General features: G+C 42.3%; 1 long non-coding RNA gene across 1 annotated transcript; it reads right to left on the bottom strand.

The window, feature by feature from the left end:
• Positions 1-7,581: 7,581 nt before the first annotated feature.
• On the bottom strand, positions 7,582-25,200 carry LOC132498034 (uncharacterized). The gene is made up of 3 exons (XR_009533662.1): positions 25,023-25,200; positions 23,779-23,875; positions 7,582-7,776 (listed from the first exon to the last, which is right to left on the bottom strand). It is a non-coding gene; the product is annotated as an uncharacterized LOC132498034 (long non-coding RNA).
• Between the last annotated feature and the right edge of the window lie 705 nt (positions 25,201-25,905).

Below are 25,905 nucleotides of genomic sequence, written 5' to 3'. Positions count from 1 at the left end.
GTTAAGAATCCATCTGCCAATGCAGGGGACATAGTTTCAAGCCCTGGTCCGGGAAGATCTCATATGCCGTGGAGCAACTAAGCCTGTGTGCCACAACTACTGAGCCTGTGCTCTAAAGCCCACGAGCCACAACTACTGAGCCTGATAGCCACAACTACTGAAGCCCACGCACCTAGAGCCCATGCTCTGCAAAAAAGAAGCCAGTGCAGTGAACAGCCCGCACACCACAACGAAGAGTAACCCATACTCGCCACAACTAGAGAGAGCCCGTTCACAGCAACAAACACCCAATGCATCCAAAAATAAATAAATAAAAAAATTTACTGAAAAATAAAAAAACACAGATGGGGACTTTTCTGGTGTTCCTGCAGTTAAGATTTTGCCTTCCAGTGCAGGGGGTGTGGGTTCAATGCCTAGTGGTGGAGCTAAGATCCCACATGCCTCACAAATAAGAAACCAAAACATAAAACAGAAGCAATACTGTAACAAATTCAATAAAGACTTAAAAAAAAACAACACAGAGAAAGACACTAGCAAAAAAGAAAATTGCAGGCCAATATCTCTGATAAATATGGATGCAAAAATTTTCAACTGAATATTAGAAAACCGAATCTGACAGCACATAAGAGGATCATACACCATGATCATATTTGATTCACCCCCGTGTCACAAAGTTGTTTCAACATATGCCAATCAATCAACATGATACACTCCATCAACAAAGGAAGAACACAAAAAAATGATCATCTCAATAGATGCCGAAAAAGCATTTGAGAAACTTCAACATCCATTCATGATAAAAACGCTTACCAAAATGGGTATAAAGGAAACATATCTCAACATAATAAAAGCTATTTATGACAAACCCACAGCCAATATAATATTCAATGCTCATGACAAAATATCAAAGAAGCACGGAAAAGTGATGGAGGAGATGGAGAAACTTCTCAGTGTGCAGGTGCAGGATCAACATCAGCGCTAAATCCTGCTCAGCTTATGGTGATTCAAGAAAAAGCTAAAAGCCTTTATGAAGACTTGAAGAAGAAACACGGGAAAGAATCAGAGGGCATATTTTTTAATGCCAGCCATGGCTGTTTTCATCGGTTCAAGAGTAGAGCCAACCTCAACAAGGTAAAAGTAAGTGGAGAGGCAGCAGGTGCAGATAGGGTAGCTGTCCAGGAACTTCCTGAAACACTTCGAGAAATTATTGATGATGGTGTGCATTTACCCAACCAGGTGTTTAATGTGGATGAGACACAACTGTACCGGAAGAGGATGCCAGACGGAAGTTACATCAGTAAGAAGGAAAAGTTGATGCCGGGCTGTAAAGCAGCAACGGATAGGCTAACTGTTGTTTGGTGGCAATTCTTCCAGTGATATGAAGCTGAAGCCTCTCTTAGTTTATCATTCAGAGAACCCAAGAACCCTTAAAAACATAGCCAATGACTCTCTTCCTATTGTGTGGAAGTGTAACCCCAAATCCTGGATTACACAGGCCACGTTCCAGGACTGGTTTTGCCAACACTTTATCCCAGATGTAGAGGAATACTGCTCGGAGAAGGACGTCCCAGAAAAACATTCTCTTGCTGCTTGACAATGCTCTGGGCCACGCCCCTTTCATGGATGACTTTTCCCAACGTCAAAGTAGTGCATCTGTCACCGAATACTGCATTGCTCATCCATCCTATGGACCAGGAAGTTATAGCGACTTTCAAGAAATAATATTTATGTCACACTTTTTGTCAGGCAGTAAAGGTAAGTGAGAAATCAGGAAGAACCTAGGGACAATTTTGGAAGGACTATAACATCTACAAGGCCATAAAAAACATTGACTTTGCATGGTGTGAGTGTATGTTGGTCACCATGAATGGGGTTTGGAAGAACCTTTGCCCACAGTTTGTTCATGATGTTTGTGGACTTGAGAAGGCAGATCAGAAATCTGAAGAGGTCTTCAGCAACGTAGTGACCCTCAGTGAGAAGCTGGAGCTAGATCTGCAAGAGGACGATTTCACTGAACTCCTTGCTGTGCAACATGAGGAGCTTACTGATGGAATTGGAGGTGCAGAGAAAGGATGAAGAGGGACAGGAGGAAGAAGAAGTAACTGAAGAACTGAAGAGATTCACGACACAGAAAATGCCAAGGGCATCTTCTAAATTTGAGGAGGCACTGTTAGTTTTGGAGGCACAGGGCTCGAACCTACAATGGTACCCAAAGGTGGCAGCAGCCGTTCAGAATGCAAACCAGTGCTACCATGTCATCATCTATGATGAGAAGAAACGAGCTACAACCCAGACATCAATGGATCATTTTTTCAAGAGGGTAGATAGAATTAAATCCAGCAAGGAACCAGAACCTGTGTCATCAATGTCAGGCATGAGTGAAATTGGAGCTTGCCCCCTGTCTCCCACTGCTGATACTCCTTCACCTCTACCACCTCCCACCTCCTCTCCCTCCTCCAATCAGTAACTCTTCTCGCCTGTTCCCTTGATGCCAGCCTTAGTATCCCAGCTGTTGTACTGTATTACTGTACTTTTCAAGTCACTGTACTGTAAGACTAAAAATGTCTTCTTTGTTTTTGTGTTTGTTTCTTATATACTGTTTGTGTGAAAAGTATTATAAACCTATTATGGTACAATACCATATAGCCGACTGTGTAACCTGGGTACCTCGGCTAACTTTGTTGGACTTACAAACAAGATGGACTTACAAACGCACTCTTGGAACAGAACTTGTTCATACGTAGCGGACTTACAGTAAAAGCAAAAAAGAAACAGGAACTAATCAAACTTATAAGCTTTTGCACAGCAAAGGAAACCATAATCAAAATGAAAATACAACCTATGGGCTGGGAGAAAATATTAGCAAATGATGAGACTGACAACGGCTTAATTTACAAACTATACAAACAGCTCCTACAACTCAATAACAATATAACAAATAACTCAATGGAAAAATGGGTAGAAGACCTAAATAAACATTTCTCTAAAGAAGACATACAGATAGCCAATAGGCACATGAAAAGATGCTAATCATCACTAATTATTAGAGAAATGCAAATCCAAATTACAATGAGGTATCACTTCACACAGATCAGAATGGCCATCATTAAAAAAAATCTACAATTAACAAATGCTGGATGGAGTATGGAGAAAAGGGAACCCTTCAGCACTGTTGGTGGCCATGTAAGTTGGTGCAGCCACTATGGAAAACAGTATGGAGGTTCCACAAAAAAACTATAAAGAGAGTTGCCATATGATCTAGCAATCCCACTTCTGGACATATATCTAGACAAAATTATAATTCAAAAAAATATATAAAACCCTATGTTCATAGACGCACTATTTATAATAGCCAAGACATGGAAACAACCTAAATGTTCATTAAAAAATGAATGTATAAAGAAAGTGTGGTATACGTATACAATAGATATTACTCAGACATAAAAAAGAATGAAATAATGCCATTTGCAGCAACATGGATGGACATAGAGATAATGATACTAACTGAGGTAAGTCATAAAGGGAAAGACAAATACCATATAATATCATTTACATGTGGAATCGAAAACAGGACACAAATGAACATGTCAGCAAAACAGAAACAAACACACAGATATAGAAAACAGAGTTGTGGTTGCCAAGGAGAGAGTGATGGAAAGATTGGGAGTTTTGGAATAGCAGAAGCAAACTATTCTACATAGGATGGACAAGCCACAAAGACCTACTGTACAGCAGGGGAAACTATATTCAGTATCCTGTGATAAACCATAATGGAAAAGAATATATATATATATATACATATATATATATATATGACTGAATCACTTTGCTGCACAGCAGAAATTAATACAATAATGTATAAAGGCTGCAGAGGGTGTGGAGAAAAGGGAACCCTCCTGCACTGTTGGTGGGAATGTAAACTGATACAGCCACTATGGAGAATATGGAGGTTCCTTAAAAGCTAAAAATAGAACTACCATATGACCCAGCAATCCCACTACTGAGCATATACCTGGAGAAAACCATAATTCAAAAAGATACATGTATCACAATATTCACTGTAGCACTATTTACAATAGCCAGGACATAGAACCAACCTAAATGTCCATCGACAGATGAATATAGAAAGAAGATATGGCCTGTATATATAATGGAGTATTACTCAGCCATAAAAAGGAATAAAATTGAGCTATTTGTAGTGAGGTGGTTGGACCTAGAGTCTGTCATACAGAGTGAAGTACGTCAGAAAGAGAAAAACAAATACTGTATGTGAACACATATATATGGAATTCAGAAAAATGGTACTGACGAACCTAGTGACAGGGCAGGAATAAAGACACAGATGTAGAGAACGGACTTCAGGACACAGGGCTGAAGGGGACACAGGGACGTAGTGAGAGAGTAGCACTGACATATATACACGACCAGATGTAAAAGAGCTAGTGGGAAGCTGCCGCATAGCACAGGGAGATCAGCTCGGTGCTTTATGTCCCCCACAGGCGTGGGATAGGGAGTCTGGGAGGGAGCCTCAAGACGGGGGGATATGGGGATATACGTATACATATAGGTGATTCACTTTGTTGTAAAGCAGAAACTACTACAGTGTTATAAAGCAATTATACTCTAATAAACATGTATTTTAAAATACCACAACGTTGTAAATCAACTACACTAGAAAATACTTCTTAAGTGAAAAAGATTTTTTGAATGTATGTTTTATTGTGTGTGTGTACCACAGGTTCAATATATATGAATTATGTCAAATTGATTACATTGTTTTTCAAAATAAAGAATTTTTGATATTCTATATCAGCTGCATAATATAAATGCAGAAAAACTATATTTTTTTTTCTAAAGTTCAGAAATACCCATTTTGCTCATTCAGTATACTATAAACCACTAACTGTTAAAAAGGGATTCATGACCTCTTTCTTCCAAAGAAATATTTCTGCACTCACACAAGTTTAATAGAATGTTCCACCATGAACTGGCTTCCCACCTTAGAGACACGAGATTTACATCCTGAAATCTCTTTCTTGCAAAAATGTCCAAATAGCATCCTAGCATTACAGAAAAGAAATGCTTTTTGCCAGATCTCAAATTACATACAACTTTATCACGACATCATGTATGTTTTTTTTCCACACACACAGACTGCATTTTATTTTTACAAGAGAAAAATCAACTGACACCAAACATTGTAAATGGATGACCACAGCAAAAGCAACAATGATTGTAATTACCAAACATGAAACACACTCATACTATTGTCATAATATTGACATTCATACCAGGAATCCTCCACAGCTCCTTTATTTTGCAGTGAAAGACACCATTTTTTTTTTTTTTTTTTTTGCAGTACGCGGGCCTATCAGTGTTGTGGGCTCTCCCATTGTGGAGCATAGGCTCCGGACGTGCAGGCTCAGCGGCCATGGCTCACGGGCCCAGCCTCTCCGCAGCATGTGGGATCTTCCTGGACTGGGGCACGAACCCGTGTCCCCTGCATCGGCAGGCGGACTCTCAACCACTGCACCACCAGGGAAGCCTGACATCATATATATTTAAATTATCAGCACTCACCTGAGATCTTCAAAAATCAACAAAAACATAATTTTGTGCTCTCTTTCATTTATTCTGGTTCTAAGTGCTCATTTCTAAACGAAAGTATTTAAGTATGTTAACGTCATCTTATAACATCATATTTCAAATGACTACCGTCTCTCCAAAGATGCAATATGAGGAACTCATAATTAGGCTCTCCAAAGTTTTACTCTTTGAATCTGTATTACACTTCTGCTGAACTTCACACTGTTCATTATTCTCTGAGTATATTCTTTTTCTTGTATGCCCATCTCACATGCTCTTTCATTTCATGAAGTTTTTTCCTACAATTTTATGCCTAGTTTATTTCTGAGAAAATGCATTATTCCAGATTGATAATTATAGACACAAAGACTTCTATATAATTCCCTAAGAGTTTCAAAAACTCCTTCTTCTTTTTTTTTTAGATACCTAGATTCTGAAGCTCTCCACAAAGCATTACTAAAATTGCATTTACATAGTATCTACATATTAATCACACATTAATGCATTTACAATTGTATTATGCTTTATTGCTAATTTTGGAGCATAAACGTAGCTGTCTTATTTACCACCCTCTAGGAAATCACTTTAATATTTGCCCTTAGGACTTGAAAGAGAATGGATAAATAAAAACCTGAAGAATATGCAAATACAATTTATATATTTCTCATAAAATTAGGTGATTATCTAACCTTTATCCAGAAAAAAGAAGAGCCCACATACTCTGCAGTCATGATACTCGAGAATGTGTGGTCTTCCAGCAGGAAAACATGCAGTAATCCACGTGGCAGAGTTTACCTGTGACCAGCTGGGGTTAGTGTCCTATGCATTCCTTACATGCAACATATCAGGAGTGGCCAAACTGAATTTGTCAGTTGTGGCAATAAGTATAATGAAGATTTGTAGCAGGTCATGCTCATATATGCAGCACAGGTACAATCAACATTTTGCTCAATTCTGGTAGATCTAAATCTGTATCTGTTACCTTGTCTTTAACGAGGAAATGTCAGAACTGACTTACCAAAAAAAAGTGTTTTGTTTGTTTGTTTTAATTACAGTCACAGTGAGTAAGACATAGCTCAGAACAACTAATGTGACTTAGTGATTCTCTCATCAGGAAATGCAGTTTCTACTTCCCTGTTTATTCTCCACATCTTGTAGTAAGTTAAGTTTCAGTGAAAGATAAATCTACAGGGTGAAAAGAAAAGAAAACTTACATGTGTTGATAAGATCATTCTGACAGGTTTTACCACGTATGTCAGTGCTTCTGGTGATGGACACAAGCTAGAGCTCCCTACTCTGACATTTTCACTGATGTCATTCCCCTTGACCCTCAATTTGAAAGTGGATAAAAATGTTTTCTATGTTTTCTTCTTTAAGAAATTAAATAAAGAATGCTGTCTAGACATGATCCTCTAATGACTTTCAGTCAGTGGTCATCAAGAGAAGAAAAGCACAGAATCTCATCCCCACAGAAGGGTGACATTCAGTCAGGTAAGAAAATTCTCCCCAAAATCAGAGCTTCATCTTTAACATTCAATCAAAGGCTTTCACAGGTTCTTCATACTCTGCACTCAGCTTTACCATACGGGATTGGCTCTGAGAATCTCACACCAGATGACTGACAAACATGTCATAGTACACTGATCTGGGACCAGATTCTGCCTCTCTTAGTGATCTCCCGCAGGGACATTGCAATATTCTAGGATATTTCCTGGAGCCCTCTACTCTATACAGGTACACTTCCAAGTAGAAACAGAAGCTTTGATTCTCACTGGGACCCCTGCTCTGTCCAACCAACCTCTCTAGAAATATGATGTTCTAATCTCTCCTGATTAGAACATTGCACGGTCTCTCACTGTGCTAATTTAGTAAAGGTAAAAGAGAAACAAGAAAGAGCAAACTATGCAGGGAGCAATATATAAGATTCCTTTACTTCATGTATTTATCTGATATACACAAATATTGAGAAATATAGATTCATTTCATAATGGTCAAGAAAAGAGGAGGAGGAACCTCCATGCCAACAGTATATATAAATTGGAATCAATCCTGCATAAGTTCCAGCTAAAGCTTAGCTACGAGGTACTAACTCTTCTCATAAAGCAGCAATAGTTCTCCATCATTTGAAGCACACTGAGGACTCAGACAGCTGGATGCTGAGGGTGTAGTCTCCTCACTCGAATTCTGTACCTGCATCACAGAGCAATGAAATATTCCCAAAGAATTATTAAGGATGAGGTGGGGAGCCGAAATAAAAAAGATGAAACCACAGTCTGCCCTACCATCTGTACTGCTGGATGTTACCACCATCTTGGCCCAGTATGACCTTCCCACTTTTGTCTGGGCCTCCCTACTTCCCACCTCCATCCTCTCATTATATCTTACCTACACTTGGAAACGACTCTAGTTTTTCCACTGATCTTCATCAACAAGCAATCCAAATAGCAACTGTGTATATAACTCCTTAGAAACCTCAGGTATGACTCAGTAATACATGACCTTCGAAGTCAAAAGTTTTCCTAATTCCCTTTATTATTATTTTTTCCAATTTCCATGTACTTACACTCTCAGGACCTCCACTGTTCTCAGGTTCGTCTTCCCTGCAAAATCTGTCAACTTAGACATAGACTTAAGTACCACCCTCTAATTATCTCCTAGGGAATCCAGTTTTTAAAAAAGCCTCAGCAAGCCTTATGGACTTTAGTAAAGACTCTTAAAGATAACCCAGGGGAGATAGCAGTACACCCACAAATATCTATTTAATACACCCTCAGAGGAATTTTGTTTCTTTTGTATAAAGTCTCTTCTGTCCAATGAAGACTCTCAGCTCTTCTTCTTCAACATATGCAGTGTCTCACCCTTCTGATTACTCTCTGCTGTATCCCAGGGCCACTCCCTTTCCTGATATTACATTCTTTCCCAATTTTGTTAGTAACATCAAATAACATAAAGTATAACATGTTAATTATTATAAAGTGCACCGTTCAGTGATATTAAATACATTCATATTATTGGACGATCAACATCGCCATTTATCTTTCTAATTCTTTTCTACGTTTTAAAACTGTAACTCTATATCCTTTAAACATAACTTTCCTTTTTGTTCCATAACCACCTGAAAAGCATCATTACCCTCCCAATTTCTATGGTTTTGACTACACTAAGTACCCCATATAATTGAAATAAGTAGTTGCATTGTTATGACTCACTAAAAGTCACAAAAATGGCATATTTGGTAGCTAAATTTCCTCAGGATTCATCCATGTTGTAGCATATTCCTAGATGTTTTCCTTCTTAACACTGAATAATATTGTATTATATGGGTATACCACACTTTGCTTATCCAGGAACTAGTGGATGAACATTTAGGTTGCTTTCATATTTTAGCTACTGTGATTATTACTGCTCTATACACTGCAGTACAAATATTACTTTAAGACCCCGATTTCAATTCCTTTGGGTATACCTCATAGTAAAAATTTCCTGGATCATGTAGTAATTCTATTTTTCAATATCTGAAAAATTGCCATACTCTTTTGCAAAGCAGCTGTATCATTCTACATTCCCACTGACAGCACAAAGCTTCCAACTCCCTCACATCCTCACCAATACTTGTTTTCTGCTTGTGTATGTGTCTGTGTGCTTGTGTGTGTATGCATGCACACAAATATATAAACATGCATTTAATGATATGGAGCATCTATTCACGTGCTTAGTCATTTGTACATCTTTTTGAAGAACCATCTATTCAAGTCTTTTATCCATTTTTGAATCAGGGTGTTTGCTTCTTGTTGAGTTGTAGGAGTTCTCTGTATATTCTGAATAGAAATCTCTTGTCAGATAGATGGCTTTCAAATATTTTCTCCCATCTTGTGGGTTGCCATTTTATTCTGTTTACATTCCTTTGATACACATTTTTTTAAATATGTACTGCAAATTGTTTATTTTTTTGTTAGCTGTACCTTTGTTGTTCCTTCGTTTCAGATTGAGGAAATCACTGCCAAATACAATGTCATGAAGCTCTTCTCCTGTGTCTTCTTCTAAGACTTTTTATTTTATTAGGTCTTATATTTAGTTTTTTGATATGTTTTCATTAATTTTTGCATATGATGTTAGGTAAGAGTCCATCTTCCTTCTTTTGCATGTTGACAACAAGACTTCTCAGCATCATTTGTTGAAAATACTATCCTTTCTACTTTGAAAAGACTTGGCAACTTGTCAAAACCCATTTGGCCATATATCAGGGTTTATTTCTGGGTGTTCTATTCTATTCTATTGGTCTTGAATAAGGGAAAAAATAGTATAACCTATCCAGGTTGATAAAGAACATAAAGAAAGACCAGGACTGAGATTAGGAGGGCAATATAAAAAAGCAGGGAGTAAAAGACAGTGTGAGAGAAGATCTTGTACTTGCAAGTTCATGGAAATATGATCATGTTAAATCACTAAACGCCTGACTTTGAACAATACCGTAAATATGCTAGCAAGAAACGTAACACTTACCCATCTCTGGGAAATACAGTATGGGCAAAAAGATAAACTACACACAAATATATTAAAAAGGGAAGGGTTTTCATGGTGTGAGAATATTGTGGGATTTGAAATACAATTTACTTCTGTTCTACCATTGTCTCTAAAATTTATCAAAGTGTATATACAAGCAATTCCAATTCTGGTAATGTGCTTGACAGGTTTAATATGAACTTCAGCAGACCAGTAAATGTACATTGATAGTAGGACTGTTCCCTAATCCAAAAAACAAAACACAAAAACTGGAAAGACTTAGAGTTCACTTTGTCAACACACATACAGATGCAGCGATGGTTAACGGTCCAAAAAAAGAAGGTGAGCATGGGTGCAAGAGGTTAATCCCCAGTCTGGTGTGGGGTGCAGAGTTTGAGGGTAAAACCGGTAGAAAATGCTTTTGTTCTACCCTTGATTTTTTGAGGTATGGAAATTCACAGGTCACTACCTTCATTTCAAAATGAATGAATGCACTATTCAATTTTTTTTAAAACAGGAGAAGTAAACATGAGTGATAATAAATTTTAAACTGTCGCTAGTCAAATAAGATACTAAGAAAAATTAAATCATATGATTTAAGAATGAAGTGGAGAGATTGTCTAAGATGGTAGCATTCAAAGACCCAGAGTTTGATGCCTCTCATGGGCACACCAAAGTCACAACTGTTTACAGAACAGCAATTGATGAAAAAGGCCGAGACCTACCATAAAAGATGTTTTAGAGCTAAAGATATAAGGAAGGCACCTCGGCAAGACAGGAAGGAAGGGCAAAATCTCAACAGAGTCAAGACCCATCCCCCCAGGTGGGTGGCCCACAGATGGGAGAATAATTACAATTTCTGAGGTGCACCCAGGTGGCAAGGGGTATGAACCCAACATCAGGCTCCCAAGCCCAGGGACCCTGTGCTGGAAAGAAGGGTTCCTAGAAAGTTGGGCTTTGAAGACCAGTGGTGCTTATTTTCCAGAGAGCCTGAGGGTTGTGGGAAATAGAGATTCCACACTTAAAAGATGCTCACAGGGCTCCCCTGGTGGCTCAGTGGTTGAGAGTCCACCTGCTGATGCAGGGGACACGGGTTCGTGCCTCGTTTTGGGAGGATCCCACATGCCGCAGAGCGGCTGGGCCCGTGAGCCATGGCCGCTGAGCCTGTGCGTCTGGAGCCTGTGCTCCGCAATGGGAGAGGCCACAGCAGTGAGAGACCCATGTACTGCAAAAAAAAAAAAAAAAAAAAAAAAAAAAAAATGCTCACAAAATCCCACATGACCCGAGAATCAGAACAGAAGCCGTCATTTGAACGGATCCTGGGTCACACCTGCCTCCTGATCTTGGCGAGTCTCCCAGAGAGTCCAGAGGCAACTACAGCACAGCCTCAGGGACACAGACACTGGCAGCAGCCACTTGGGGTAGCTCCTTCTACCTCGTGGCCACTGGTACCAGCAAGCATAATTTCAGAGTCCTCCCTCTATCTTTTTAGCCTCAGGGTCTAGCCCTATCCATTTCCACCAGACTATAGACGCAAGTACTAGGATGCTGCAGGCCAAGCAACTGACTGAGCAGGGGCATAGCCCCATCCACCAGCAAACAGGCTGCTTTCAGACCCTCTCAATGCACAGCTGCCGCTGGACATGGGCCCAGCCACCAAAAGCCCCAGGACCAGCCTCCACACCTAAGTGGAGAGGCACCAGCCCCAGAGTCCTTGGCCCCTCTGACAAGTGAGCCTGCTCTGGCCTTGGAATCAGTCTCACCGTCGGCAGGTGATTGCTGCACAGGGACTGGATGGAGCTTGGACCTACCCAACAGCAAATCTGCTCTAGCAGTGGGATCAGCCTCATACACCAACAGGCACACACCAGCTCCAGGAATACCACAGCCCAGCAGCCTGTGTGACCAGAACACTCACTTGCAGGCCAGAAGCAGCCATGGACTCACTTGCATCTTGACCCTGCCCATCAGAATGACAGCACAAGATTAGGGATACCCCAGACCCTGCAGATAGCTGTGTCAGGAACAGTGATCCAACACCAACTCTGAGACTCCTGGGCCCTGCAGCCAGAACTCAGGACCTGTGTCTTCCTCCCAGTAGCCAGCATCACCCCAGTGACTGGGCACTAGCCCTGATATCACCTGGACTGCAATTCTACCCATAAGTGAACCAGCACTAGATTTGGTGTCCCACAGAGTCGTGCAGCCAACTGCCTTATGATTTAGCCTCACCAAGCAGCACAGACAGCCTCCATACAAGGCAGAGTCTGTCAAACAAGCCGTCTGGGGGCAGCCAAGCCTACCAGACCACCCACAGCAGTCAGCCCACCACAATAGAAGAGCCCAAGTAGCCCACATAGGGGGTACACCTAGAACATATAGTTCTAGTGACCAGGGGACAGTGGGCTTCTGGGACACATAGGACCTCTCCTACAAAAGGCCACTTCTAGAAGGTCAGGAAATGTAACGAACCTACTACATACACAGCAGTAAAAACAGCAAGTTAAGAAAAATGAGGTGACACTGAAACACGATCCAAATGAAGGAACAAGGTAAGAGCTCAGGAGAGGATCTACGTGAAGTGGAGGTAGCCAACCTCCTCAAAAAGTAGTTCAAGGTAATGACTACAAAGATGACCAAAGAACTCAGAAGAGGATCTACGTGAAGTGGAGGTAGCCAACCTCCTCAACAAGTAGTTCAAGGTAATGACTACAAAGATGACCAAAGAACTCAGAAGAGGATCTACGTGAAGTGGAGGTAGTCAACCTCCTCAACAAGTAGTTCAAGGTAATGACTACAGAGATGATCAAAGAACTCAGGAGAGGATCTACGTGAAGTGGAGGTAGCCAACCTCCTCAACAAGTAGTTCAAGGTAATGACTACAAAGATGACCAAAGAACTCAGGAGAAGATCTACGTGAAGTGGAGGTAGCCAACCTCCTCAAAAAGTAGTTCAAGGTAATGACTACAGAGATGACCAAAGAACTCAGAAGAGGATCTACGTGAAGTGGAGGTAGCCAACCTCCTCAAAAAGTAGTTCAAGGTAATGACTACAAAGATGATCAAAGAACTCAGGAGAGGATCTACGTGAAGTGGAGGTAGCCAACCTCCTCAAAAAGTAGTTCAAGGTAATGACTACAGAGATGATCAAAGAACTCAGAAGAGGATCTACGTGAAGTGGAGGTAGCCAACCTCCTCAAAAAGTAGTTCAAGGTAATGACTACAGAGATGACCAAAGAACTCAGAAGAGGATCTACGTGAAGTGGAGGTAGCCAACCTCCTCAAAAAGTAGTTCAAGGTAATGACTACAAAGATGACCAAAGAACTCAGGAGAAGATCTATGTGAAGTGGAGGTAGCCAACCTCCTCAACAAGTAGTTCAAGGTAATGACTACAAAGATGACCAAAGAACTCAGAAGAGGATCTACGTGAAGTGGAGGTAGCCAACCTCCTCAACAAGTAGTTCAAGGTAATGACTACAGAGATGATCAAAGAACTCAGAAGAGGATCTACGTGAAGTGGAGGTAGCCAACCTCCTCAACAAGTAGTTCAAGGTAATGACTACAAAGATGACCAAAGAACTCAGAAGAGGATCTACGTGAAGGGGAGGTAGCCAACCTCCTCAACAAGTAGTTCAAGGTAATGACTACAAAGATGACCAAAGAACTCAGAAGAGGATCTACGTGAAGGGGAGGTAGCCAACCTCCTCAACAAGTAGTTCAAGGTAATGACTACAAAGATGACCAAAGAACTCAGAAGAGGATCTACGTGAAGTGGAGGTAGCCAACCTCCTCAACAAGTAGTTCAAGGTAATGACTACAGAGATGATCAAAGAACTCAGAAGAGGATCTACGTGAAGGGGAGGTAGCCAACCTCCTCAACAAGTAGTTCAAGGTAATGACTACAAAGATGACCAAAGAACTCAGAAGAGGATCTACGTGAAGGGCAGGTAGCCAACCTCCTCAAAAAGTAGTTCAAGGTAATGACTACAAAGATGACCAAAGAACTCAGAAGAGGATCTACGTGAAGTGGAGGTAGCCAACCTCCTCAACAAGTAGTTCAAGGTAATGACTACAGAGATGATCAAAGAACTCAGAAGAGGATCTACGTGAAGGGGAGGTAGCCAACCTCCTCAACAAGTAGTTCAAGGTAATGACTACAAAGATGACCAAAGAACTCAGAAGAGGATCTACGTGAAGGGGAGGTAGCCAACCTCCTCAAAAAGTAGTTCAAGGTAATGACTACAAAGATGATCAAAGAACTCAGGAGAAGATCTACGTGAAGTGGAGGTAGCCAACCTCCTCAAAAAGTAGTTCAAGGTAATGACTACAAAGATGACCAAAGAACTCAGGAGAAGATCTATGTGAAGTGGAGGTAGCCAACCTCCTCAAGAAGTAGTTCAAGGTAATGACTACAAAGATGACCAAAGAACTCAGAAGAGGATCTACGTGAAGTGGAGGTAGTCAACCTCCTCAACAAGTAGTTCAAGGTAATGACTAGAAAGATGATCAAAGAACTCAGAAGAGGATCTACGTGAAGTGGAGGTAGCCAACCTCCTCAAAAAGTAGTTCAAGGTAATGACTACAAAGATGACCAAAGAACTCAGAAGAGGATCTACGTGAAGTGGAGGTAGCCAACCTCCTCAACAGAGAGTTCAAGGTAATGACTAGAAAAATGACCAAAGACCTCAGAAGAGGATCTACGTGAAGTGGAGGTAGCCAACCTCCTCAAAAAGTAGTTCAAGGTAATGACTACAGAGATGACCAAAGAACTCAGAAGAGGATCTACGTGAAGTGGAGGTAGCCAACCTCCTCAAAAAGTAGTTCAAGGTAATGACTACAAAGATGACCAAAGAACTCAGAAGAGGATCTACGTGAAGTGGAGGTAGCCAACCTCCTCAACAGAGAGTTCAAGGTAATGACTACAGAGATGATCAAAGAACTCAGAAGAGGATCTACGTGAAATGGAGGTAGCCAATCTCCTCAAAAAGTAGTTCAAGGTAATGACTAGAAAGATGACCAAAGAACTCAGAAGAGGATCTACGTGAAGTGGAGGTAGCCAACCTCCTCAAAAAGTAGTTCAAGGTAATGACTACAAAGATGACCAAAGAACTCAGGAGAAGATCTACGTGAAGTGGAGGTAGCCAATCTCCTCAAGAAGTAGTTCAAGGTAATGACTACAAAGATGATCAAAGAACGCAGAAGAGGATCTACGTGAAGTGGAGGTACCCAACCTCCTCAAAAAGTAGTTCAAGGTAATGACTACAGAGATGATCAAAGAACTCAGGAGAAGAGTGGACGACCAGAGCAAGAAGGTAGAATTTTTTAAAAAGAGTTAGAGCACTAAAGAACAACAAAACACAGATGAGGAATACAATAACTGAAATGAAAAATACTCTAAAAGGAAACTACTGTAGACTAAATGACACAGAGGAATGAATCAGAAAACTGAAGGACAGAGTACTGGCAATCACTGAAGATGAACTGTAAAACAATAGATTAAAATGAAATGAAGAAAGTTGAACAGACATGTGAAACATCAAGTGTACTAATATTTGCATTATACTGGTCCCAGAAGCAAAAAGGAAAGAGAAAGCAGTGTAGAGCATACCTGAAGACATAAGAGCTGAAAACTTCCATAACCTGGGAAAGAAAACAGACATCCAAGTCCAGTAAACACAGTAAGGCCAAAACAGGATCAACCCAAACAGGACCACACCAAGACTCATTGTAATTAAAATGGCAAAAAAATAAAGATAAAAAGACACTATTAAAAGGAGCAAAGGAAAAGCAACAAGTTACAAACGTGCGAACTTGCATTAAGTTATCAGCTGACTTTTCAGGATAACCTCTGCATGCCAGAAGGGAGTGGCATGGTATATTTAAAGTCATGAAAGGGAAAAGCCTATAACCAAAAATACTCTACCCAGCAAGGCTCTCCTTCAGATTTGATGGTGAGATCTAAAGTTTTACAGAGAAGCAAAACTAAAAGAGCACAGTATCGCCAAACCAGCTTTATGAGAAATCTTAAAGGGGCTTTTCTCAGTGAAAAAGAAAAGGCCATGACTGAAACATAAAAATTAGAAAAGGAAACTTACTAACGGAAAAACCTCATTGGATACGGCAAATATTCAACAAAGGCAGTAAATCAACCATGTACACAGCTAATAGGAAGGATGAAAGAAAACAGTAATAAAATCATCTATATTCACAATAAGAAGTTAAGGGACACACAAAACAAGTAGATGTAAAATATAAGGTCAAATTCAGTAACTGTGGGGGAGCAGGGTAACAATGCAGGGTTGTTAGTGTCCATGTAAAATTAAGAGCTCAGCAACTTAAATAATCACACACACACACACACACACACACACCTGAAAGAAATCCAAACATAATATTAAAGATAGTCCTCACGTCACAGATGAATAAAAGGGGAAGAAAGGAACAGTGAAGAAATTAAAGAGGGATTCTAAAAATACCCAAGAGAAATGAAAATGAACACACAGTGATCCAAAATCTATGGGACACAGCCAACGCAGTTCACAGGGGGAAGTTATAGTGATACAAGCTTATTCTTAGGAAACAAGAAAAATATCAAATAAACAACCTAACATTACACCTGAAGGAATTAGAAAAAGAAGACAAAAACAAAACTCAAAGCTGTCAGAAAGAAAAAAATTAAGAAAACAATACCATATGCAATCACACTAAAAATAATAAGATACCTAAGAACAAACACACCTAAGCAGGTAAAAGACATGTACTCAGAAATGTATCAGCCATTGGTGAAAGAAGTTGAAGGCAACAGAAAAAGATGAGAAAATATAGCAGGTGCATGGACTGGAAGAATTAATACTGTTAAAATAACCATACTGCCAAAGACAATCTACAGATTTAATGCTATCCCTATCAGAATACCAAAGCATTTTCATAGAACTTGAAAAAGTAATTTTAAAATTTGTATAGAAACACAAAGACCCCAAATAGCCAAACAATCTTGAGAAAGAACAGAGCTGGAGGCATCAGGCACCTTTACTTCAGATTATACTGCAAAGCGACAGTAATCAAAGAGCATCGGACCGGAGCAAAAACAGACACAAAGATCACTGGAATAGAATAGAGATCCCAGAAATAAGCCCACACGCGTATATTTAATTGATTTATCACAAAGCAGGCAATATGGAGAAAGAACTGTCTCTTCAATAAGTGGTACTAGGAAAACTGGTCAGCTACATGGAAAAGAATAAAATTAGAGTATTTTAGCACACCGTATATAAAATTAACGCAAAACTGAATAAAGACCTAAATGTAGGACCACAAAACCCCGAGAGGAAAATACAGAACATTCTTCAACATAAATGATAGCAACAGTTTTGCGTTCAGTCTACTAAGGCAAATGAAACAAAAGCAAAAATAAACAAATGGGACTTCACTAAACTTAAAAGATTTTGCACAGCAAAGGAAACCAAAGACAAAATGAAAAGACAACCTGCTGAAGGAGAGACAATATCTGCACATGATAAGAGGTTAACACCAAAAAGATGACCAAGCAAGGGTTCATATCTAAACTACAGAAACAGCACATACAACTCAATATCAGAACTGCACCCAAAATATTTTTTTTAAAAATGAGAAGACCTAAATAGACATTTTTCCAAGGAAAAAATACAGATAGACAGCCAGAATGCACAAAGATGCTAAACATAGCTAATAGGCAATAAAATGCAAATCAAAACTATGAGATATATCACCTCAGTCTTGTCAGAATGGCTGTCATCAAAAAGGTCACAAATAACAAAGGTTAGTGAGGATGTGGAGAAAGGGAAACTCTTGTAAACTCTTGATGTGAATGTGAAGTAGTGCAGCTACTGTGGAAAGAAGAATGGAGGTTCCACAAAAAACTAAAAATAGAACTACCATAATATCCAGCAATTTCCCTCTTGGGTATATCAGAAGAAAACAAAAACACTATTTAAAAAAAAATAATAACTGCACACCAATGTTCATAACAGCGTTATTTGCCATAGCCAAGATATAGAGTCAAACTAAGTGTTCATCAATAGGTTAGGGGATAAAAAAATGATATTTATGATGACTTCAGCAAAAAATGAAATTTTGCTATTTGCAAGAACATGGATGGACTTGGAGGGTATTATGCTTAGTAAAATAAGCCGCAGAGAAAACAAGCCTGGTAGGTTATCACTTACACGTGGCATCTAAAACATTGAATACAACAACAACAACAATGAAACAGACTCACAGATTAAAGAACAGACTAGTGGTTACCAGCAGGGAGAGACAGGGTGGAGGAGCAAAATAGTGGTAGGAGATTCTGAGGAAGAATCCACTATGTATAAAATCAATAATCTACAGTGACGTTCTGTATAGCATGGGGAATAGAGCCACTCTTTTATAATAAGTATAAATGGAGAAGAACCTAAACATTTATGAGTCACCATGTTGTACCTCTGAAACTAATATAATAATGTAAATTAACTATAGATCAATAAAATATAAAGTAAGAAACAATAAAGGAGAGACAGATTATTAGATAGAAATCAATTAAATAAACACAAGTTTTGGAAATCAAGGAATTAAAAAACAACATGTAAGACAACATTGGCCTTTAAAGTGTATGATCTATTCATTTAAAAGAAATCATTTAAGTGGTGAAAAATGGTACCCATTCTCACAATTTTGTATATCTAGGATAAATTATTATCTACAAAAATATGTTACAAATATTCACTCAAAAAGAAAGAGAAAATTTGGATTAACCCATTTTAGTATACAAATTTAATATCAAAGTCTCTATGTAACATTGATGTGAATAAGTTCTGTTAGCCACTTCTAGTTTCTTTGTGATGTAAAATCTTTTAAAGCATAAAAATCAGCCTTTCTACATCATTCCATTAGACATACCTAGAAGTTAAAAGAAATGAGAAGACAGAAAAATCAACCAGGAAGGTGAATTTACTGAGAAACAGCCATTCGTTCTCCCTCCTCCTTTGCTTTTCCTCCTTTCCCAGGTCTCTTTCGGTTCCAATCAAGAGAAGTCTTGAGAATTCTGAGAATATTTCTTTGAGGGCTTCAAACCACCATACCTATGTCCTCTGCCACAACTACACACATGGGAACAAAAATAAACCTCTGCTATCTACTCATGTAGGAGAGATTCATGCAAAATAAACTCCTACATGGAGACCAACAGGTGAGTTTTCTACCTGTTCTTTAAATGTCCTTCCATTATAGTAAATCCCACACATTATGAGGCAGAAGGGGTTATGTGAGCTCTTCCTTGAAGTCAAAAACCTTGCATTCATTTCAAGTACCTGGTGATCATAGGGTACAGCCAGGGAAGGTGCCATCACCCTCGGAGTGGGGGGGGGGGGCGGTGAATGGGCTTCCGCAACCATGCACCTCCTGATGAACAGATTCTGAAGAAACAAAGGGCGGTCACACCGCAGCCAGCCTGTCAGACTGTCGGGCCACTGGGCAACCCCACCAGTCTGGAAGTGCCCCATAAGTTGCTCAAAGCAAAACTCTGCACCCCCACCGTGAAGCCAGGTAATTTGGGCCAGAGAGTCAGAGGAGACCGGTAATCAACTCCTCCTCTCTGCTCACCTCCTCGGGGTTACAGCAACCACATCTCCAAACCCAACTCTGATCCTGGAGTGCCAAGGTGGGAGCACAGGTGGGCTCTGCCGGTGCTTCAGCGCCTTCTGGGAAGCCCCCTAGTTTGAATATGATTTGAGTTTGATCCTGAGAAACCATCAGAACTTCCCACCAGAGATAAATGAGGAGATTCTGGCCTTTATTAGTGCGCACAGTGAGCCCGGTTGTCTTGGCTGTACTTGCCAACCCTCCTATTTTACGCACCTATGTTTATCCACCTTCCTCCCTGTGAGTACCTTTGATTAACCCTGAGCTCAGACTCCTGACCTATTACAGTGACTTTTTCAGTCTTTCTTTAAAAATGTACAGGTAGGGTTTCTCTGGTGGCGCAGTGGTTGAGAGTCCGCCTGCAATGCAGGGGACACAGGTTCATGCCCCAGTACGGGAGGATCCCACATGCTGTGGAGCGGCTAGGCCCATGAGCCATGGCCGCTGAGCCTGTGCGTCCAGAGCCTGTGCTCCACGACGGGAGAAACCACAACAGTGAGCGGCCCGCGTACCGCAAAAAAAAAAAAAAAAAAAAAAAGGACAGGTAATAAAATGAATTTAACCTAGAAGCAGCAGCTCAGTAAGGGAAATAAAATCATCAGAAGTTATCTAATCACAGCCACAGCCATCCAGGGCCCTGTCTTATCTGCTGGGGCATAAGAATGGGACCTTCCTAAACTTGAAGGGCATCCAATCAGATAAGTTGATTACGCTCACCTCTGGCTCTTAGAGGGACTGCTAGGCAGTCTACCCAGTGTATACTGACTGCAAAACACGGTCATGGTTTTGAAACACCTATGCTCCAGGAAAGATTTTTGCGGTGCATGGGGAAGGTTTCTTTTTGACATCAAGCAAAAAATAAGTCACCAAGCCCTTTGAGCACAGGGCTTCTTAAGAGGGAAGTAGAAGGAAGGAATGGGCAGAAAACATGATCTCCTCGGAAGTGCAGGGCGTTTTTCCAAAAGAGTAGGATTTAGTCTCAGTTTAAGGAGAACACCTTTAAATAGCTGGGACAGCTCCAAACTGCAGTTTAGGGAACGAGTGCTCCAAAAGAACAGTGCTTTACAAGTCCTGGCCAGGCAGCAGGAGGATGAAGAGTTGGTTTTGCATAGTTTTGAACGCAGGAGTAAAGAAACCGAGCATCCCTGACTAAAAGGGCCTGAGATCCTATGGCATCAGTGGGTCAGTCAGTTGCAGGGGGCAGGGGGTGTGGGGGGCGATATTTCTATCTCAACGTCTCCCAGGGCAGCCACCCCTCCCAACCCCACCCCCCTACTCCCTTCACCCTTCCTCCCTCCACTGTTGGGTCCCCAGGGACAGCACTTCTTAAGCTGGAGCGCTCAAGCACCATCTCTGCAGTCTGGATTCTTCCTGGAGCCTGGCAAGTTCTGGGACAGGAAGCCAGGTCTGCAAGGCCGCTGGGGTGCAGTCAGCCCTGGAGGTCTGGAGGGGAAATGGAGCCCTGAAGCCCACCCACGTCCTTGAAGGCGAGGGAGGAACACATCCTCCTAACAGTACTTCTCAGGGGTCAGCGTGCTCCCCACACGACGGTGATCCATACTCACTTGAGGCAACAAGGACTGCCTCTAACTGGCCCCCTCGATTGCGCCTTAAGGGTCCTCGCACATGTGTCATAGCGCAGGCCCTGGATCTCTTTAGTCAGCCTAGGCCAGTGCTGCCGGGGTCCCTCCAGTCCCATCCCCCAGCCCCTCCCTCTGGGACTGTATCTAATAGAAGAAAGAGCACAGAGGAATTGGCTAAATCAAGGGACCTGGGAGCCTGGGTATGAGTTTGAAGACCGAGAACCTAAGGCACAATTACATATTATTGGAGACTCTTGTGGGGTGTGTGGGGTGAGGTTAGGAGGCTGAGAGGCTGAGTCGACCTGGTGAGTCCAGCCCCAGGACACCACACAGCCCCGTCCCCACTTCCCTGCCATCAGACAAGCGGTGCCGCAACTCCAGCCGGGACTCTGCACTTCCCCCTCGCTGGTTCTCCGCCAGAAGAGCAGGTGGTCCCGCTCTGAGGGCAGCGGCAAGACAACGGACCAAGTCCCCCTGCACTAAGGCGCTACTGGAAGCTCTTCCTGCACAGCAGTGCTGGCTTGGAGCAAACCCGAGCACCGCCAAAGTTGGTCTCGTCCTGCAGCGGAGGGACGCAGGGTTTAAGCCAGCTGCCCTGGCTTTAAAGCAATCAGCCCCCCCTTTAAGTCAGGTGACCCGACTTTACATCACTGTGTGCCCCTCAAGCCTGCAACTTCAAAAGTTGGGAACTTCACTTTGATCCCAGCACCTCACATAGCTGAATGCACACTAGTCACCCCCAAGCCTGGCTTAGAGGCAGGATATAAGGTAAGGGGATGGGCGTGCACTCATGGTGATGAGGGTATACTTCATGTACCAGAAGGGTCTAGGCACTCTGGGGTACAGCTAGCAGTGCACAATACAGCAGCTCCCTGGCAAAGCTGGTGAGGCCCAGGGAGAGCAGACACACCCATGCGTGCAGAGGTTCCAGGACAGGAGCTGGAGCACAGCCAGCCAGGAAGGTGTGAAAGTGGAGGATCTGAGCCTTTTGTGAAAGGCAGACACAGAGGATGGATGAGAAACAAAGACCAGATGAAATATGGATTTGAAAAACACACCCTGCTCTTGAAATTGGGGTGGGGGGGCACCCCAGACTTGAGACTTCTTACTCCCCAGTACCTAGTGCTTTGGCCTTTGCCCAATTACTTATAAAATTTACTGATAATATCTAACCCATAGAATACTGCATTTGTAGTGGTATTGCATGTTAATGTTTCTATAGTGGAAAAATCTTTTCTACAAGAAACATGTACACTATCTGAAATCAACTAAAACCCCTCTTTATAAAGTACTATATTGGACTTCCCTGGTGGCGCAGTGGTTAAGAATATGCCTGCCAACGCAGGGGACATGGGTTCGAGCCCTGGTCAGGGAAGATCTCACATGCTGCGGAGCAGTTATGCCCATGCGCCACAACTAGTGAACCTGCAGGCCACAACTACTGAAGCCCGTGGGCCTAGAGCCGGTGTTCCACAACAAGCGCAGCAAGAGAAGCCACTGCAATGAGAAGCCCGCGCACCACAGCAAAGAGTAGCCCCTGCTCGCCTCAACTGGAGAAAGCCCGCGCACAGCAACGAAGACCCAACACAGCCAAAAATTAATTAATTAATTAATTAATTTTAAAAAGTACTATATCCTTCTATACATCTTCTCTGGGAAGCACAGAGATGGCGTGGGAGAGTGAGAAAGACCAATATTTAGTGCACATCTCTCATGCAGGTGCTCTGCTGGCTCAGATACATTTATCCCCACTTTACAAAGGAGGAAATAAGCTCAGAGAGGTTTAGTAATGTTCCCAAAGCCAAACAGCTATTGAGTGGCAGAACCAAGATCTGAACCAAGTCTGTTACCTCCAAAGCCTAAGTCCTCATCACAACAAAACTCAATTAATATTTACATTTATCGAATTACATTGCAGCCTGGGGAGTTCTTGGCACAATCCTGAATAAGAGTGAGAAAGAAAAAAATAGCATTGTTCCTACAGTCAACCAAAATTTTTGGAGCAGCGGCTAGATGCCTGGTCCTTTTTGGGGTTCAGCAGTGATCACGACAGGAAAAGTCGTGCTTTCATGAACCATGTAGTGGGGAGGAGAGACGGGTGCAACTTGGGTGAGGGATTTCACCTTGCTGGGCCTCTGTTTTCTCATCTGGAAAATGGGATGGGTGTTCCTCATTTTCTGGGATTGTCCGGCTGGACATTCTCTGATTCCATAAGAAGCATTTGTTTTCCTGTTTCTTTAAAATTCATTCAAGCCATGAGCCGTGATGCATGTTGTTAGCTGCTCCCCAAATCACTCTTCCCCACCCTTTTCCTGTGATCAGGTCTTTCCCGAAACATGACTCACAATCAGTCAAGTCACAGAACCTAAGGGGCACCCAGCAGAAAAATTCCAACCCTTGCTTCTCAGGAGCTCTGTGGTCTACCTGCCAGGTAAACTTAACTCACCTGGGACAAGGTGGCCATCCCTGGTTTCACATCAACATGATCTCAGGCACAAACCTCCTTTTTTTCCATTTGGTCTTTAAGTTACTTGTTGAAACAACTGTACAAATATGACAAAGGTATAAATCAGGCATCTTCTGCCCTCAGCGCCTACTAATACATGATGTTCTGCCACTTTAAGGATAAAGATAGAACATTTCAACATTCTGCTGCCCTCATCATTTGTCATTTTTGTTGATATTTCTATTGAATACATCTTTCAATATTTTAACAATGGAACATTTATTTAGGTTGCTCCAGACCCAGCCTTTAGTGGTAAGGGATTTGTTGTCATATTTCAATTATGTTTCCTTTAAAAACCATTATCCTATTTAAATGGATTAAGTCAATTCTATAGGCATGTATCTTATGATATTCATGAAGTTAATACATAGAGGGCAGTAGTACAAGTTGATCACACTTGAGAACCTCTAGTAGCACAGTTAAGTGTACATATTATCTATATGTAAACCAAAGTACATGCCGAGTGAGATTCTCCTACCCTTTTCACTCTGTGCCCCTCAAGCCTGTGAGAAATGGAATATTTCTTGCCATCTCAGTAAACAAAGGATATCACAGTCATCAGCCCTTGCAGCCCTCCAGTGTGAGCCGCGAGCCCTGAGGATCTCAGGATATGCAAATACAGAATGCAGGCCCCAGAGCGCTGAGGTGCATATGAAAGGAAGGAATTCAGGGAGCCCAGCCTCTGGCATCTCCGCAAACAAAGAAAAGCGCTGCATTCCTCACGTTGGGAGAGCCGGTTTTCCTTAGTTAACAATCACCTGCTGATGGTCCCCATTACCCGCGCCAGTGCCCTGCCCTATCCCCTGCCCCGGTCCTTTAGCTCAGGGAGGAAGGAGGGCAGAGGGACTCCGCTGAATAAGGGGCCTGCGAGCCTCGGGAGGAGTTTTTAGCCGCCTTCCCCGCAGTCGGGGGGAGGCGCGCTGACGCTGCAGCCGGGCCCTGCGCCTCCCTTGCCCCGTTTCCCCTCAGGACACTCAGGCCGACCCCCTCCCCACGCCCCCCAGGCCCCGCGAGCCAGGCCGAGGGCAGGGGCGAGAGGAGGGACCGAAGTTCCCGGGACCAGACGCTGGGGGCCGCCCTTTCTGCACAGCAGCGGCGGGTGGCAGCGAACCCCTGCCCCTCAGAAGCTGGTCTTGCCCTGCCGCCAGGGCACCGTACCAGGCGGAGGGTCGGCGCCCACTTACCCGGCCCGCCGTCCGCACGACTGTCGCGGCTTCGGCCTCCGGGGCCCCTCCAGAGCCGGCAGCGTCAGTGAGGCCGCCCTCGCCGCGGGCTCCGGGACAGTTCCGTGAAGGCGGAGGGAAGAGACCCCGAGCCGGGAGCTCCAGCTCTGCGGAAACGCGGGCTCCGTTCTGGGCGCAGTGGGTGGGACCGCTCTGCCCCGAGGCCTTCTGGGAGGGACGGAGGCGCCGGGGGAGGGAGCCGCCAGGAGCGCAGGGCCCCGTCGGGGGTCCTGGAGGGGCGGCCCGGCCTGAGGGCCCCGCCCACTGTGACCGCAGCCCAGGCATTTTTCCTGGAGTCCTACACTACAAAGTTAGAAAGATACACGGTCTATAGTAAATATTCACAAATGATTGTTGCTGCTGTGCTTACTATCCTATTAAAGGTGTAAAATCCATAAAACACTTTAAGCTCAAAATTAAATATGAATTTTTACCTTTCTAATTATGTCTCTGCTATTCACAATTGTCGTTAATGAATCAGAGACTGTGGCATCACTAGTTAAAAGTGAGCTTGTTAAAAAAATAGAACTCAGGCCCACCGGACCTACTGAATCACAATCTGAACTTTTACAATCTCCCCAGTGTACTTGTGCACACATGAATAGTTGAAAGGTACATTTCTACCTCGACACGTCTTTTCTGTCTGAGAAATACACACATTTTATCCAATTTGATATAAATAAAACACTCAAAAATGCATATGCCTGTGTTGAAACCATCATTTTATCATTTCTTTTCCAGATAAGTATAGTCTCTATACTGGTTTTGTGGATCACATGCCACACTCTTTTCTTGTAGTTAGAAATAAGATAGAGAAACTTACTTTGTAAAAAAAAAAAATATA

The sequence above is a fragment of the Mesoplodon densirostris genome, chromosome 10 (assembly GCF_025265405.1).
Source record: "Mesoplodon densirostris isolate mMesDen1 chromosome 10, mMesDen1 primary haplotype, whole genome shotgun sequence".
NCBI classification, from domain to species: Eukaryota; Metazoa; Chordata; class Mammalia; order Artiodactyla; family Ziphiidae; genus Mesoplodon; species Mesoplodon densirostris.
This window is presented reverse-complemented; position numbering and strand designations above follow the sequence as displayed.